This window comes from Grammomys surdaster, unplaced genomic scaffold (genome assembly GCF_004785775.1).
Source record: "Grammomys surdaster isolate TR1022 unplaced genomic scaffold, NIH_TR_1.0 125357, whole genome shotgun sequence".
Lineage (NCBI taxonomy): Eukaryota > Metazoa > Chordata > Mammalia > Rodentia > Muridae > Grammomys > Grammomys surdaster.
Window position 1 is genome coordinate 460,859 of NW_021620229.1, and position 16,015 is coordinate 476,873.

Sequence of the window (16,015 nt, forward strand, 5' to 3'; positions counted from 1 at the left end):
CTCTCTCTCTCTCTCTCTCTCTCTCTCTCTCTCTCTCTCTCTCTCTCTCACACACACACACACACACACACACACACACACACACCACACACACACACACATACATCCTTGGAGGGAAGCCCTCTTATAAGAAATCTTAAAGAGATACTCCCTCCAAAATATGCAGCAATTAAGGAACGGGACTCCCCTCTCATAGCTCCGCCCTCCCATGCACACCACGTTCACACACGACACCTTCAAAGCAATGAAGATTGGTTTTCCATCAACCCCACTCTTCACCAGATCCATAACATCAAATTCAAATGTTACACAGCAGACATTCTGTGAATACTGATCATCTGGATCCTACTTCCAAGATGCAGTACACCTCTAGTCATAACTACAAAGAATGGAGAAAAGAACACATTGGTACCACAGTTCCACATGAGCAACTGACCTAGCCACATGCTGTTGTTGGACAACCATGAGAGTCTATTGATCCATAGGGAGAAGAAAAGAATTCAAGATTGTCTGGACACCTCTGTGAAATCCATATTTTTCCATGAATGATAGTTCACAGAAAGCAGATAAAAATACGTCATTTTACTATGCTCCAGGGACGGACACCGTTTGCAAACTTCCTGACCAACATGCTGGTGGTCTTGATTCTATTTCCTGCTAAGGTCCTTGAAAACATTCCAGACTTCTTGTGACAGCTCCCATTGACAAATGGGCAGCAACAAACTCTGACTTCACAAAGGCTCTCCTGGGAAGGGCTAACATGTGAGCCCGGTCTTTTCTTCCACCTTGCTTCTTCAGATCACAATGTTTTGATTGTTATGGGCTAACCATTCATCCCTGGATATCATCTTGCATAAGTACTCTGAGGGCTTTGTAGATATTTGCTCTCCGGGCATTAGGACTTTTTCACACGGTCTTTGGGCCACCTTGGATAATGACCATCAGAATTTGCCTGGAATCATCCTCTGCCACCATTAAGAACTACTCAACACAGTCTCTGATAGGGTAAGCATTTAATTTATGAGATGAACACAGTAATGAACATCTATCAGCATTGGTGATAAACCTTGGTGCAAAATGACATGAAGCCTGGTGTGATCCAGCACCTCAGTAAACTACAGATCAGGACATCTCATAACATCCTCTACACTTCCTCACCATCAGTCACAAGGTTCTGCAGTGGAAAGCTGCAGCAATCAAAACACCAAGAGTCTGTGCTAGCATAAGCAGCAGGCAGCAGTGTGAACAACTGTCTTTTTGTCTTGGTAGAGTAACTAGACAGTATCTTTGGGAATTCAACACATGCCTTACATTTAAACTACAAGAGCTTACTATTCCTGTGACATCACATAAGCCATGAAGTTTATTAAGAAGGTATAAGGATTCACTATCAAAATCTCTAAGGTACAATGTCTCCATCTTCCAGGATAGACCACCATTTCTATATGCTACTCTTCTCTTGAGACAAGAAGGAAAAGGGTAGCCCAGGATGGCATTGGAATGTACACACATATACACACACACACACACACCACACACACACACATACACACCACACACACACACCACACACACACACACACCTCACACACACACCCCACACCACACACACACACACCACACACACACACACACCACACCACACCACACACACACACACACACACACCACACCACACACACCACACACACACACACACACACCACACACACACACACACACCACACACACACACACACCACACACACACACACACACACACACACAACACACACACACACACACACACACACACGTGCGCTCGTGCCTATGCATTCCAGTGCATATGATGCATATATATTGTCACTATACCATCATTCCTGGCATAATTCAGCTTTTAAAATTAAGATTTCAGTTCTTGTACTTCACAAAAAAAAGAGGAGCTCTTTAAAAACCGTTCTTGCCTGAGTATGTTACTATGGCAGTACTTTATCTAAAGGAACATTATGTCACTGTTGATCTAGAATCTTACTCACATACAGCTTGTCCCTCTGGCGCTCTGCACATACAATGCACCGCCCAAAGACGTAGCCTTGATTTTTCTGTAAACCACAAGTGTGCTGAACTCTGTTTGCATGGCTTACTTGGAGTTATAAATCGATGCACTCTACTCTTCTTTTGTGGTTCCAGGAAACTAAGTGGGAAGGTATTCTAGTATAGTACTACTTACCCATAAACCTTGGAACAACAACAAAAAAAATGTAAGACTAGCTACTCTAGTAACCCAAAGTTCTTCTACAACATCTAAATCTAGTTTAACACTGCAAAAGTTTCCTTTAAAAACAGGACTTATAAAGGAAAAAACCCTAAAAACAGATCTAGAGAATATCTATCTGCCTATCTATCTGGGTATCCATCCATCCGTCCATCCATCATCTATCTATCTATCTATCTATCTATCTATCTATCTATCTATCTATCATCTATCAATTGACCAGTCTGTTATCTATCATCTGACTGATATTAATGGCTTCGTCACCGGTGGCTGCTCTCAACACTTGTAAGCCTCCTCTCTTCCCACTGCTGTGAGTAGCCATGGCAACCTGATTTTTTTTTTTTTTTTATTAACCGAACAAACCTTTTAACTTGATCCTGCCTAAGGCTGTAAAACGACCTCAGCAGCAGAGTCAGAGAAGAGCTGAGGAAAGCAGCGGTTGCCCATCTGCCTGAGATCAGCTTACCCTGCCACTGAGACAGGGCACGTCTACGATGATTTTATCACTTCCCTGGATGTAGAACAACCACAGTGAGGTTCTGAGAGAAACCTAGCATCTGAACACCTAACCGGTCCAGGAAACGGTGTGGCATGTTCTTAGATTTGGGCAACTTCACTTGACGTGGAGAGTGAATGGAGTGCATATTGTGAATTACACGTGGTTTAATAATCACTGAAAGTGACTGGGGATAGGCTGCCTCTTCCTCAATGAAGCTGGAAAGAATGGAGCCGTCTGGGAAGGCTGGGATTTAAGTGAAAGATATTAGATCCTCCTGTTCCCAGGCTGGAACAGGGATTAGAATAACACATTTAAATACCTTAATGTTTTCAGCACAAAAAGCATTAATTCGATACTCTGCTTCCTTGAAGTGCTTTATTAAGGCCCTGAGACCCTCCCGGGAGTGTCTACCTTCCTTGAAGTTAACATGCATGGACTGTTCCCACTACAACTGCTCTGTATTTCACAACAGTGTGTCTGACCTCTGCTGTGAGGAAGGTGGAATGAGAAACGAAGGCGAGAGGAAAGCTGAGAAGGGTTGGGGGTTTTGACATCTCAGAGCAGACTTACAGTCCCTATAGGACCAGGCTACATGAGCTCATGCAGCCCTGGAAATTAACAATGATGAGGCGATGTTTAAGTCGGCTTCAATTAGAACTTCCCTTCTGCCATCACCTGTGCCAGGGGCCAGAGGTCACCTGATTCCCAGTTGAGTAAGGACCGAACTGTAAAGGCTCGAGCTCTGAAAAAAGTGGGGGCAGCCCCATCTAACCTAAGCAGTTGAGAGATCACAAAGCCAAAGGAACAGCTTTGGCAAATGCCACATGTGTGCCACAGTGGGAGGTGACAATCTGCAGGTCAAAGTATTTTTCTCCTCATTTCATTTCCTATCTTGTTTTTGTTTTTATTTTCCCCTTCAGAGTTGGATTTGTTGAATGGAAATGAAAGTTTCCAAGTAGCACACACACCTTTCTAAAACCCAAACCCAAATTTAACAATTTACCAATTCTTGATCTCAATAGTAGAAGACAATAATGCTTTCCTTCTCCATGACCATGTAAGTAAAACTGCCCAAAGCAAAGTAACAAAGCCTAGTGGCATTCTCTCATTCCAAACCAGCACAGAAGCGACTCCCAATGAATATAAACACTTTGTGAGATGCAAAAGAATGACAGAGAAGAACAGATAGAAAAGCATCAGGTCGATGGTGCAGAGTCATGGCGGTGGTGGTTGGGATGTGTGGGCATGAAGAATAGTTACAGGAAGGTCTGTATGCACAGTGGATATGGCCCCAAGACACTGCATGCCCAGGGGGAGGAGTCAGACCAATAGTAATAATGGTTTACCCTGACTTTCGACCTGACAAGACCTAGGAGGCAGATCTCTGAGCACATCTGTAAAGGACTTTCTAGAATGGGTAAGTTAAGGTAGAGAGACACACCCTAAGTGTGGATGGTACCATTCTATAGGTCAAGGTCCCAGACTGGACAAAAGGATAAAGCCAGCTGAGTGCCAGCATTACTGTTCTCTGCTTTCTGTTGGCAGACACGAGAGCACCTTTGTCTTTCTCCCAACTCCCTGCCTTTCCTGCAGTGACGTGCTATCCTGCATAGCTGGGAGCCTAAATAAACCTTTCCTTCCTTAAACTGGGTTTTGTCAGGCATTTTGTTGCAGCAACATGTATCTAACACACTAATTACAACAGCAGCCAACATACATTTCCACATCTTAATGGGAAATTTTGTCTTCTGAGTGTTAACATCAAAATGGTACTTCCTGGCTCAGTATCTGATTAGTCATCGGGCTATGCCTTCATGGGCCATACACTACTTGATACTAGTGACCTGTTTTATTTGCTTTTAGATCCCTTAGCACAAACAAAACAGCTAACAAACAAGTGTTTGCTGGATTACTGGTTTTTTGTTTTTGTTTTGTTTTGTTTGCTGCAGTGGCCTTGTATATTTCAATGCACCTTTCTTTTCTTTCCCTTCCTTAATGGAAGTTGTTTCCATTTCATTTTCAAGACTGTAGTCATCTCATTAACTGAGGAATGGCGGTTTTGATTTTTTAAAAAAAGATGAAAGATAAAGGCTTTGAGTTGACATCGATCCCAGGTTTGGACTTTCAATTCTGCCTGGAAGCCACAGTTTCCGGAGTGAATGAATATGCTAATAGCCATGTTTCTCAAATTGCCACCTTCAGCAATTAGTAGCCACTACTTAAAACTCAAGTTGGCTACTGACATGGTTTGATGGGTTGGGCATATGCCACGAGTATGTCACATTTATGCGGCTGTCAGCTGCAGTGTGAGACAGAGCTCCATTTTGGAGGGGAGTTCAAGGCTGATACTAGCCAGGCACAGAGCTGCCTGAACCACAACTGGTTCCAGAGTGGAAGAGTACAAAGAAGAAAGTTCTAGTCAAGAAATGGGTGTGGTGGCCACACCTTTAATCCCAGCACTCAGAAGTTAGAGGCAGGCAGATCTCTATGTATATGAGGCCAGCCTGATCAACATAGTGAACACCAGGCTAGCTTAGGGCTATAACGTGTTTTGGTTGGTGATGTGGGGCACGGCAAAGCATGGCCATGCTCAGTAATACAAATGGCATAGGATCCCAGGTTTAGCAACTAAATGCCTTGACCCTGCATTCCTACATTATGAAATGCCATGCTTGTGTCCACCTCCGCCGAAACAGGAGCCACCAACCACAGTGAGCCTTAGCTGGGGAGACATGACAGAAGGATCCAAGAGAAATTACCAGAATACCTGCTCCCTCAGGTGTGCGTGCCCGTGTGCAGCCACTCTCTCCCTCTCCCTCTCCCTCTCCTCATCTCCCTCTTTCCCTTCCCCTTCCCCTCTCCTTCTCCCCAATCCCTCCATACATTGAACATAATCATAGAATCTAAAGCAGTTACAGCTTTGGCATAGTGACCTTCTTCCCAAGCAGCACAGTGGCAATGCTCTCTAATTCCCTAAGGTTACATTAGACAGTTCCCTTAGGTTAGACAGTTTCCATGCACTCATATGGGGTCCGGCAATGTAACAGAGATGACAGCATGCACTTCTGTCTTTTAGGAAAACAGGTGATTTTTTTCCGTCTGTCCTAGGCTTGTCATCCAAAGTCAGACAAAGTCTCATTCAGATTCTGTGAGCTTCAGTCTAAGCCCGTGATAGGGGAGATAGTGCAGGAGGCAAAGGCTTGCCTCGGAAGCCCAGGGACCTGAATTCAATTCCCAGAACTCACGTTAAAACAAATGGACTTTGTGGTGTACACTTGTAAGTCTAGTAGAGGAGGCCCAGACAAGTGGATCTCAAGGGCTCACAGGGTAGCTAGCTTACCCATCTAGCAAGTTTCAGATCAGTGAGAGATCCTGTCTCAAAAAACAGTAGAGAGTGCCAGATGGTATGAGTTTGTGCCCTGACTACCCCATGCACATGTACACAGTGCATACACATACGCACCCCATTAACATACATACACATACACACATACACACAGAAGCCCAACCATGTAACATAGTACTAGATGATTAATAAGTGAATAATACACCTGTCTACGCCAACAGACAGCCCAAGGAAATCCAATTATTAAAACTAATAGACTTTCAGGCTCATCAAAATGGACTAGGGAAGTGCCAAGCCTGCCCGAGGCAGGCAAATCCACAGAGCCCCACAGTTGCTGGAAAAGTCGCACAGATCCATGGCTATGCAAGGAGAGTGATTCATTTTGAGTCCTTGGGCAAATGACTGAGGAAATGCACAGGAATGCTGGCCCTAATGTTCTCCGATGGTGATTAGGATGCAGCCCATTTCTATTTCTTCCAGATGCTGTGGTAGGAAAGGAAATGGATTTTCTCCTCACTCTGGGGAGTCAACCTTCCCTGAACTTTGCTGCAGGCGGCTCTTGTCTTTTGAGTACACCCTAAGCACAGGAATGAGGAGACTCTTGTCATCAGGGGCTCTATCATATGACTCACAAGGGCAGCCAGTAGAGACAAACCACTCTGAGGACTAAGATGTCAGAGAAGAGCCCTTCCCTCTAGTCACCTCCCCTTGCCACCCAGGCGGGTACTGGTCCAGTCTTCCCAGCATAGTTCAGACCCCTGGTACAGAGCTGGTGCTGTGCTGTGGCCTGCCCCCTGGCATTCTGAAGACACTGACTCATTATGGCTGTACATGTTCCATTCTGCACAGCAGAGCTGTGTGTACATGGTAGGGAGAGGAGCAGTAACCACACTGCCTCGAGTGTCTGGCCAACCCATAGCTGGTCTGCAAGCTAGCTAGAAGTGACTGTTTTTTTTTTTCTTTTCTTCTCTTTCTTCTTTTAAAAAATGGGTTCTCACAACATAGCTCAGGCTGACCTAGATCTTACTATGTGGCTCAGGTTAGCCTCTAATGTGTGGCAATTCTCCCACCATAACTTCTACAATGCTGAAATGACAACAGTGAGCCACCGGGCTAGCCCATCAGGGGACCACACTCATGAGAAGCTACACTTAACTGTGGGCTTCAGATTTCCAGGTTTGTCACCTCTCTCCTGCAGTGGTCTGAGTCATGTGGTTTGCCTTTGTCTCACAGTATCTTAGAGACATGGGGCACAGTGTCTCTGCCCTGTCCAGACTTGTCCCTTCTCTTGCCAAGTAGTAAGTCTGAAGCCACAAAAGAAGAGTCCAGATATAGCTGTATATCTTATAGCTTATATAGGTAAGTGCTGTGTTGTCCCCTGGTGATCCCCAGTGAGGTGGGGGATACAGGATACATTGGCACGTTGCTCCTGCCCTGTGTCAGACTGCTTATGCACAGCCTAGCTAAATACTTAGTCTAGGAAGGTGGGGCAGGGAAAAGCAAGTTAGAAAACTACAGATATTGGCCAAACACCACTATAAGAAGCTTGGCACCAAGGACACTTCATGAATAGAGGTTGACAAAACCTAACCAGACTAGAACTATACAAAATATTTAATAAAAACAATCTACGGGACTTAGTTTGAACCACAGTTTAGGGTACAGCCCATCATGGTAAAGAAGGGGTGGTGGTAAATGGGGCTTTAGCTGAAGCAGCAGGAACACAGACAGCTGGCCATACTGCCACAGGCAGGCACCAAAGAAAGATGGGTGCAGATGCCAGGCTAGCTTCCTCAGTTTCTCCTTTTTGTTCAGTCCAAGATGGCAGACACATATGTCTCACTCACATTCATAAACTTGCTCGGTTAAAATTCGGAAACATCCTTACAAACATGCCCAGAGATATGTCCCCAAGGACTTCTCAATGGAGTCAAGTTAACCATGAACATTTACTCTCGAAGGAAGCTTGACGTGAATGAGGAAACCTACCAACCGAGTCGACTTGTATTCACAGGCTAAGCTGAGTTTTCCAAGGAAAGAGGGGCAAGTGCACCTTGAAGATGGTGGCACTAGCGGTGACCCTAAAGGTGCTTTGAAGATGCAATATGAAATTTATAAACTCGGTAGTTTTTCTTACAAAATCTTTTGATTCCTTTGTGCCAGTGTAGCTGGGCCCAAAGTCATTGCCCAGGAATGACATGATGACCAGTAAAAGTGCCAGGCTCCCGGGCCACCTCTTTGGGACTTACGTACATTGGTTTCTGAATGAGTAGGACATAATTAACACTAAGCCGAAGCCACCTAAACTCAGGAACTGGAGAGGGCACAGCAGTATGAAAGTGTGGAGGGGACAATATCAGGGGTGAGGACATTTGATGGAGAGGGTGTCAAGTCAGGGGGGAAGGCCATGGAGGCTGGCTTCTGGCTACATCAGCACTGCCACTCAGTGGGAATTACAGATGAATACAGATTTCACAGGAGAGGCCATTCAAAGGAGAACATATATTCAGGACCTCCAAATTTGACACTAATCACTCCACATTGTTGTTTTCAGATTCTTCTCTAAATGCACCATATGCTAAAATATATGTTAGAATATATCCTAAGTATACCTAACCAGCCTATCAGACTAGGTTATCCATCTTAACAGGGCTGGAACACTTGTATTTTCCTATAGAGCCAGGAAAAATCACCCAGTGTAAAGCCTATCTTAAAACTAAGAGTTGGATATCACAGAATTGACCCCATGATTATATGTCTGTGTGTCTAGGTATGGACCTTAAGATTTCTGACAGTTTTTCAGTGTTGGAGATTCAGTCGAGGGCTTAGAGCACTCCAGACAAGCATTCCACAACTGAGTTAAGTCTTCACTGTGTCTGTGCACCACCTGTGTGTAGTGCCTAGGGAGGCCAGAAGAGGGCGATAGATATCCCAAGACTAGAGTTACAGAAGGTACCATAAGGATGCTGGGAATTGAATCCAAGTCCTCTGGAGGAGCAGCCAGTGCTCTTAACTGCTAAGCCATCTCTCCACCCCCTGTTGGATTTCGTGGATGGTGTGAAAGCACAAATATACAAACATTTATTTTTTTCATCTTCACTATATTAATAAACTCTATGCGCTAGCCAGGGCTCTTGTTATGAAATAATCCTTGGGCTGGATAATTTTGCTCAATTTCTGGCTAAAAGAATGTTCTGCGTATGTTCAAGGTAGGCTAGGTCCAGATGTGGTATACATGTTCAAGACAGGCTAGGTCCAGATGTGGTACACAGCAGATTCCGTGTGTTAGATGCATTGCACTTGAGGTCTGATTGAGGTGTGAACCATTGCAGGCCCAGGAGTATCTGTGTTCCACTGGAATGTCCCCCAGTTGTGTTTGACCAAAAGTACAGTGCATACTCCAGAAAGCACTTATAGAAAGTCCTCTGTGGCCTCTCCTAAGCCAGTCTGGTTCAGGAGACAGCCCCTCCAAGGGATCCTCCCACATCCTCCCATGAAGGGGTGTCTTCTTCTCTGGACTGTCTCCCCTTCTAGCCAGGGCTTGGGTCTTGACTGTCCATAACCCAAGCACTTGTCCTGGACCCTCCCCTTTCCCCTGTCTAGCTCCCAGGCTAGGGAGTGCTAAGTTTCTCCATTTTGAAGACAGTTCCCAGTCTCAGGTTCTCTCTTCATCTCACCTTCCCACAGTCTTCCTCTGAGCCCTAAAACCTTCTGGAAAGGACAAGCTAGACTCCTCCCCCATCATCCAGAGACAATCACTGAGTGCTGGAAGATCTGTCTCCAGCTTCTCAGTGCATGACAATTGTTCCTCACAAATGGCCCCAATCCTAAAAATAAAAGCATCAGCATGTTCTAACTGCAAGGAAAAGCAATGATTGCTAAGGCCTCCATAATTTTAAGATGGTGAACAACTCTGACCCACGATATACCAATTGCTGAGATGATGTCACCATCCTCTGGTCACCAACATATTTTAGCTTTCAAAGCATAGGAAAATATGTTCATTTATTTTAACTTCCACATATTGCTGGTGAAACATTGAAAGTATGTATAAGTGGTCGAGATGGTGGGGTGGGCCCTTCACCACGACCCAAAAACATTAAAATGAAAAGGAGAAAATCCCATCTTGCAAATGCCACAAACCACGCCAGAATAACTGCTAATTCAAACAGACCCCTTGTGTAGTGTGAGCAGGTCACAGTCCTTGCTGGCCTCAAAGCAACCGCAGTGGCTCTGTGGGCTCCCAAGCCGATGCTTGGGAGAGTTTCAGCTGATGAACAGGCCCTGAAGCAGAAACCTCTAAACTCAGGCTAATTGCTCAGCAGAACAGGGACTTCTTTTGATTAATTTACTATTACCAAAAGCACAATTAAGACATCAAACTATGGTCCATACAACACAATTAAACAAGTGGCCGCTGCCTTCCATATGATGGTTATGCCATCATGAACCATGGTGACGGTTTATGAAACTCTCCATTAAATATCACAGATAAAAACTGGACAGGGTCCAATGAAAAATACCCTGTGTTGATTAATGTGCAGGTTTTTTTCCTTCTCTGTGTCATAACATTTCATTCAGTGCCTTAACCAGAAAGTTCACATAACATTTTTTTTTTTTAAACAAAGTTCTAGTAAGCTTAAGAAACTTCTGACATGTCCTGGGGAAAAACCAGGTCACTCAAAACACTCATAACTTCAAAACACCAGGCAGACAGAACCCTGGGCAGTTTTCTGGAATGTTCCCAACATGAAGTTACACAGAGGAAACATGGAAACACTGCCTATCATCTCTTTCCAGGAAAAAAATTTCTACCGTGATATTTTCTTATTTTTAAATTTTACTTAAAACTTTGTGTCTATGTGTGTATGTGTAGCTTCCTGTCAAGTTTGGATGTCTTCTCTATGTCTAGTCCCCTCTATCTTATTTTTTGATCTAGGATCACTCCCTGAACCTAGAGTGTATTGCTTGAACTACACTGGCTGGCCACGGACCCTGGGCTCCTCCCTCTGCCTCCCTGAGTGCTGGGGATCAGAATTCAGGCCTCGCACGAGGGCAGCAAACTCTCTACCACTGAGTCCTCTCTCCAGCCTCATGAGTGGCATTTTCTTAACTCATACAACTATAGCTCATGTGTGATGTTAGCACTGCCCATATACTGTAGTGAAAACACAGTGGGCCAGGGATGGAACGCAGTGCTGGGGTATTTAACCAAAGCATGTGGAAGGGCCAGGACTCAATCCCCAGAAAAGAGATGTAACAGTGCAGATGAAGCGCCCGCTTACTAATTTAAACACTATTGTAATCCCCAAATCCCGAAGGGAATTAAAAATATGTAATTAATTAACCAGCTGAGTGAAGAGTCCAAAAATCTAATGAATCTCTGCAGTGAACCTAACTTACATATTTGTAGAAAAAAAAATCTTAATGAAATCAGATGAAATCGACATCACACTAAAATGTATGAATTGGATAATTTTATTTTCTGAGGACCAATTATTGGGTCGTTCAATGTTATGATTATGAGTGTCTCTTGAGGTACACACTCACTATGCAACTCTACCTACAGGCCTCTGACTTGCAATTCTCCTCTTCCCACTTCCCAAGCTAGGATTATAGGTGTGCACCACCACATGAGCTAATTTGAAATTATTTTAACTAATGTACTTGCATTTCTTGGGCAACTCAATACTACTCTGTCTTAGCCCATGAAATGGAGATGAAGGTGCACACGTTATAAGATTTCTGAGATGAGATAAATGAGAATTTGTAATATATGCCTTCAAATTTTACCAAATTAAATTTCTTCCTACACTCCACAGAAGATGGATTTCAAAACCCTCATGGTGGGTACTGAAGCCAGTGAGATTACCTACCAAACCTTAAAGAGGTTGTCACACACACACACACGCACACACATGCACAAGTACATGCACACACATGCACACACATGCACACACATGTACACTCTCTCACACACATACACTCACACATACTCTCACATACACACACACATACACTCTCACACATACTCATTCACACCCACTCATACACACAACTCTTGCAATTCTCCTCTTCTCATACACACACACTCACACACACTCTCATATACACTATCTCGAATACTCTCTCACAAACACATACACACACACTCACTCTCTCACACACTCATAATACTATCTCACACACTCACACACATTCTCACACACACTCTCTCATACACACACACACACTCTCACACACATACACTTACACACTCTCACACATACACACTCACATACTCTCACACACACACTCATACATACTACCTCACACACTCACACATTCTCACACACACACTCTCTGTCTCACTGACACACATACACACAGTCATATATACTATCTCACACACTCACACACACTCTCTCTACACATACTGTCTCTCGCTCACAGACACACACACTCATACATATTACCTCACACACTCACACACACTCTCACACACACTTTCTCTTACACACACACACACACACTCACATCAGTTTAATACCTTTTTCATCCCCACTAAGCATCCACCCTGTGCTGTGGCCCTAACTTTCACAGTCTGAAATGTGACAGCACAACTGGCATCTGTATCTTTTTTGCCCTCCACAGCTTCATGGACAGAAGATTCTTAGTACAGATTGTAGCAACCTCAACATAGAGGTTGTCTTTTCTCATTAAGTTGAGAGCATTTGGGGCCTCCCCCGGCGCAGCGTACTCCCCGCTGGCCCGCAGCCTGACATGCCACTCGGTCCCTCAGTCTCCCGCGGTCGCCTCCCCAGGCTTGGCACAGGGCCTCGCCACACTATGGCAGCAGCAAGACACAGCACACTCGACTTCACGCTTGGCGCCAAAGCTGATGGTGAGGCCATTCTGAAAGGCCTTCAGTCCATTTTTCAGGAGCAGGGAATGACAGAGTCCGTGCACACCTGGCAGGACCATGGATATTTAGCAACTTACACAAACAAGAATGGCAGCTTTGCCAATTTGAGAATTTATCCACATGGATTGGTGTTGCTGGACCTTCAGAGTTACGACAGTGATGTGCAAGGCAAATAAGAAACTGATAGCCTTTTGAACAAAATAGAAGAGAAAATGAAAGAATTGAGTCAAGACAGTACTGGGCGGGTGAAGCGATTACCACCTATAGTTCGAGGAGGGGCCATTGACAGATACTGGCCTACAGCTGACGGGCGCCTGGTTGAGCATGACATAGATGAAGTGGTGTATGATGAAGAGTCACCCTGTCAGAACATTAAAATTCTACACTCAAAGCAGTTTGGAAATATTCTCATCCTCAGCGGGGATGTTAATTTGGCAGAGAGTGACTTGTCCTATACCCAGGGATCATGGGTAATGGTAAAGAAGACTACACTGGCAAAGAGGTACTGATTCTGGGAGGTGGAGATGGAGGCATATTATGTGAAATTGTCAAACTGAAACCAAAGATGGTCACTGTGGTAGAGACTGACCAAATGGTAATTGATGGATGTAAGAAATACATGCGGAGAACATGTGGAGATGTCTTAGACAATCTTAAAGGAGATTGCTATCAGGTTCTTACAGAAGACTGTATTCCAGTACTGAAGAGGTACGCCAAAGAAGGGAGAGAGTTTGATTATGTGATTAATGATTTGACAGTTGTCCCTATCTCTACATCTCCAGAAGAAGATTCCACATGGGAGTTTCTCAGACTGATTCTTGACCTGTCAATGAAGGTTCTGAAACAGGATGGAAAATACTTTACACAGGGGAACTGTGTCAACTTGACTGAAGCCCTATCACTCTACGAAGAACAGCTGGGGCGCCTGTATTGTCCTGTGGAATTCTCAAAAGAGATTGTCTGTGTCCCTTCATACTTGGAATTGTGGGTATTTTACACTGTTTGGAAGAAAGCTAAGCCTTAAAGAAGAGCATCCCCTGAATGACGTGTGCTGCAAGCCACCTTCCTGACCTCCATATGCTGTATATGCCATCAAATGAGTCAGGCAACTGTTCATGAATTCCTTCAAGCGGTTTTCATTTTTAATTATTATTTTTAATTAAAAAAAAGCCAATGGGAAAAATGTATATTTTGATGAGTTAGGGTGTTAATTTTTAAAAGTCAGCCGAAGGACAATTAGACCAGCAAAGACTGCAGAATGCACTGACCCCCTAGAATGTGATTTTAGTATCTTCTTTTCCTCTGTGTGGGGTTTGGGTTTTTGTTTTGGTTTCAGTAGACCTTTAATTTGGACATGTGGAGGAATGAACATCATTGTTTTGTTCTGGAGAGAAGTTCCTGATAGTGTTTCTCCCCTCTCACCCCCAAATTGACTTAGATATTAAAATTTGGTGCTTTTAAAGGTTAAAAAAAAAGTTGAGAGCATTTGCCTTTTCAGCTCAGGGAAATATTTTACAAGCTTATCCTTGACCAAGCTAAGTTGCCAGCATCACCGTCTTCACATTGTCATTATGAAGTGAAGTAAGGGTTCTGTGAGCACTGGCACGATGACACTGTGACAGCAGTGCTCATGGCTGAACCAGATAAATGATGGTGTATGAAGCTCTCCACTAAATAGTCTACAGCCCAGCTGACCATGGCCTCGGGGCCACGCAAGGTAAAAGTACAGATGGGGAACAATGATGCACACGCGGTCTATGCCGAATGATTTTCAGTGTATTCTCTCTGCTTAGGATGCATGCTGCCTGCATTAACTCTTCCCACAGGTTTTACATGCATCTCCCTTGTTTATATTGATTCCCACTTCAGATTTTTCTTTTAAGCATACAGAAAAACAGGTATTCTAAACCTTTTCAAAGATGGTGACACCATTCCTATTAAAAATGATTTTAAAACTCCTGGGTGAGATCAGGAGACCCAGGGAAGAAGGATTCTCATGTTCCAAAGGAGGCAGGAACTCAGCAGAGATCCCTGTGGGCCCTGGGGTTCTCCAAGACAGGGGTAAGTTGGTTCTATAGGCAACTCTTTGGTCACAGAGGTATTTTGAACATACAGTCCAAAAAGTTGGAGATGTAAGCACATTGTTTAAAGTAAAAGTTGAGAACTATCTATGGATTATTCAATATGGACTTTGACCCCAGCTGTAAATTCAGCCTTGCCACTGACCTGATTTTACAGTTCTGTATCATATAGATTTTCTCTCCACTCCAGGGCTACAACTGTCAGATGTTTGATTTACTAAGGCTAAGGGTCAGGATGGCATAAATAACATTTGTCCATGGGAGAGAACACAACCATAGCTGATCTTTTCTAACTACAGTTCAGTTTCACATCCTTTTGCAAAATATACAAAATTATACAGAGTAATAATATACAACATACAAAATTACATACAATGTTATTTGTATTATTTTATTGAAAGATAGTTCCATTCATCAAAGGGCCAAAAGAGTCCAAATTCAAGCTCAGATTCTTTTTGCTGAGCTCCTTCCTGGAAAGCTCCATTTGCTCATGTGCCAGACTTCCTTCTCATTTCCCAAGCTGAGCACCAACAAGAAACTCTGACATGCCTGTCACATATCCTGCTTCAAATCCGTGTCAGCATCCAACTGGAAACTATCAACGAGTCTCCCTTCTTGTCGTTGGAATGCTTGCTTGCTTTTAGGTTCTTTGGTATTGAACTGGCCATGTTACCAGTCAACTGGACATGCCATTAAGACTGCCCATCTCAACTGGAAAAGTACCAGTATGAATAGCGTACGCTTAGGAATCCTTTCGGAAAGGCATTATTGTTGATGGAGAATCTTTTAGGTGCTGAAGAGCATTCTGACAAAGGCTTGCTGCAGCGGTATGAGAAGCCAGTCCCAACAACATCCAGAGATGGCAACATCCACATCACAAGTATGATCGATCTCAGGACCATAGGCAGGACTTAGCCTGATGTTCTGTGAG

The 16,015-nt window shown here is 43.9% G+C and overlaps 1 protein-coding gene and 1 pseudogene across 1 annotated transcript in view; one reads left to right on the forward strand and one right to left on the reverse strand.

Annotated features, from left to right (window-relative positions):
• Positions 1–16,015, reverse strand: part of Atp8a2 (ATPase phospholipid transporting 8A2) — a 429,785-nt gene that overhangs the window by 215,940 nt on the left and 197,830 nt on the right. The gene's annotated exons all lie outside the window — the stretch shown is intronic.
• LOC114637634 lies at positions 12,928–14,036 on the forward strand (annotated as a pseudogene).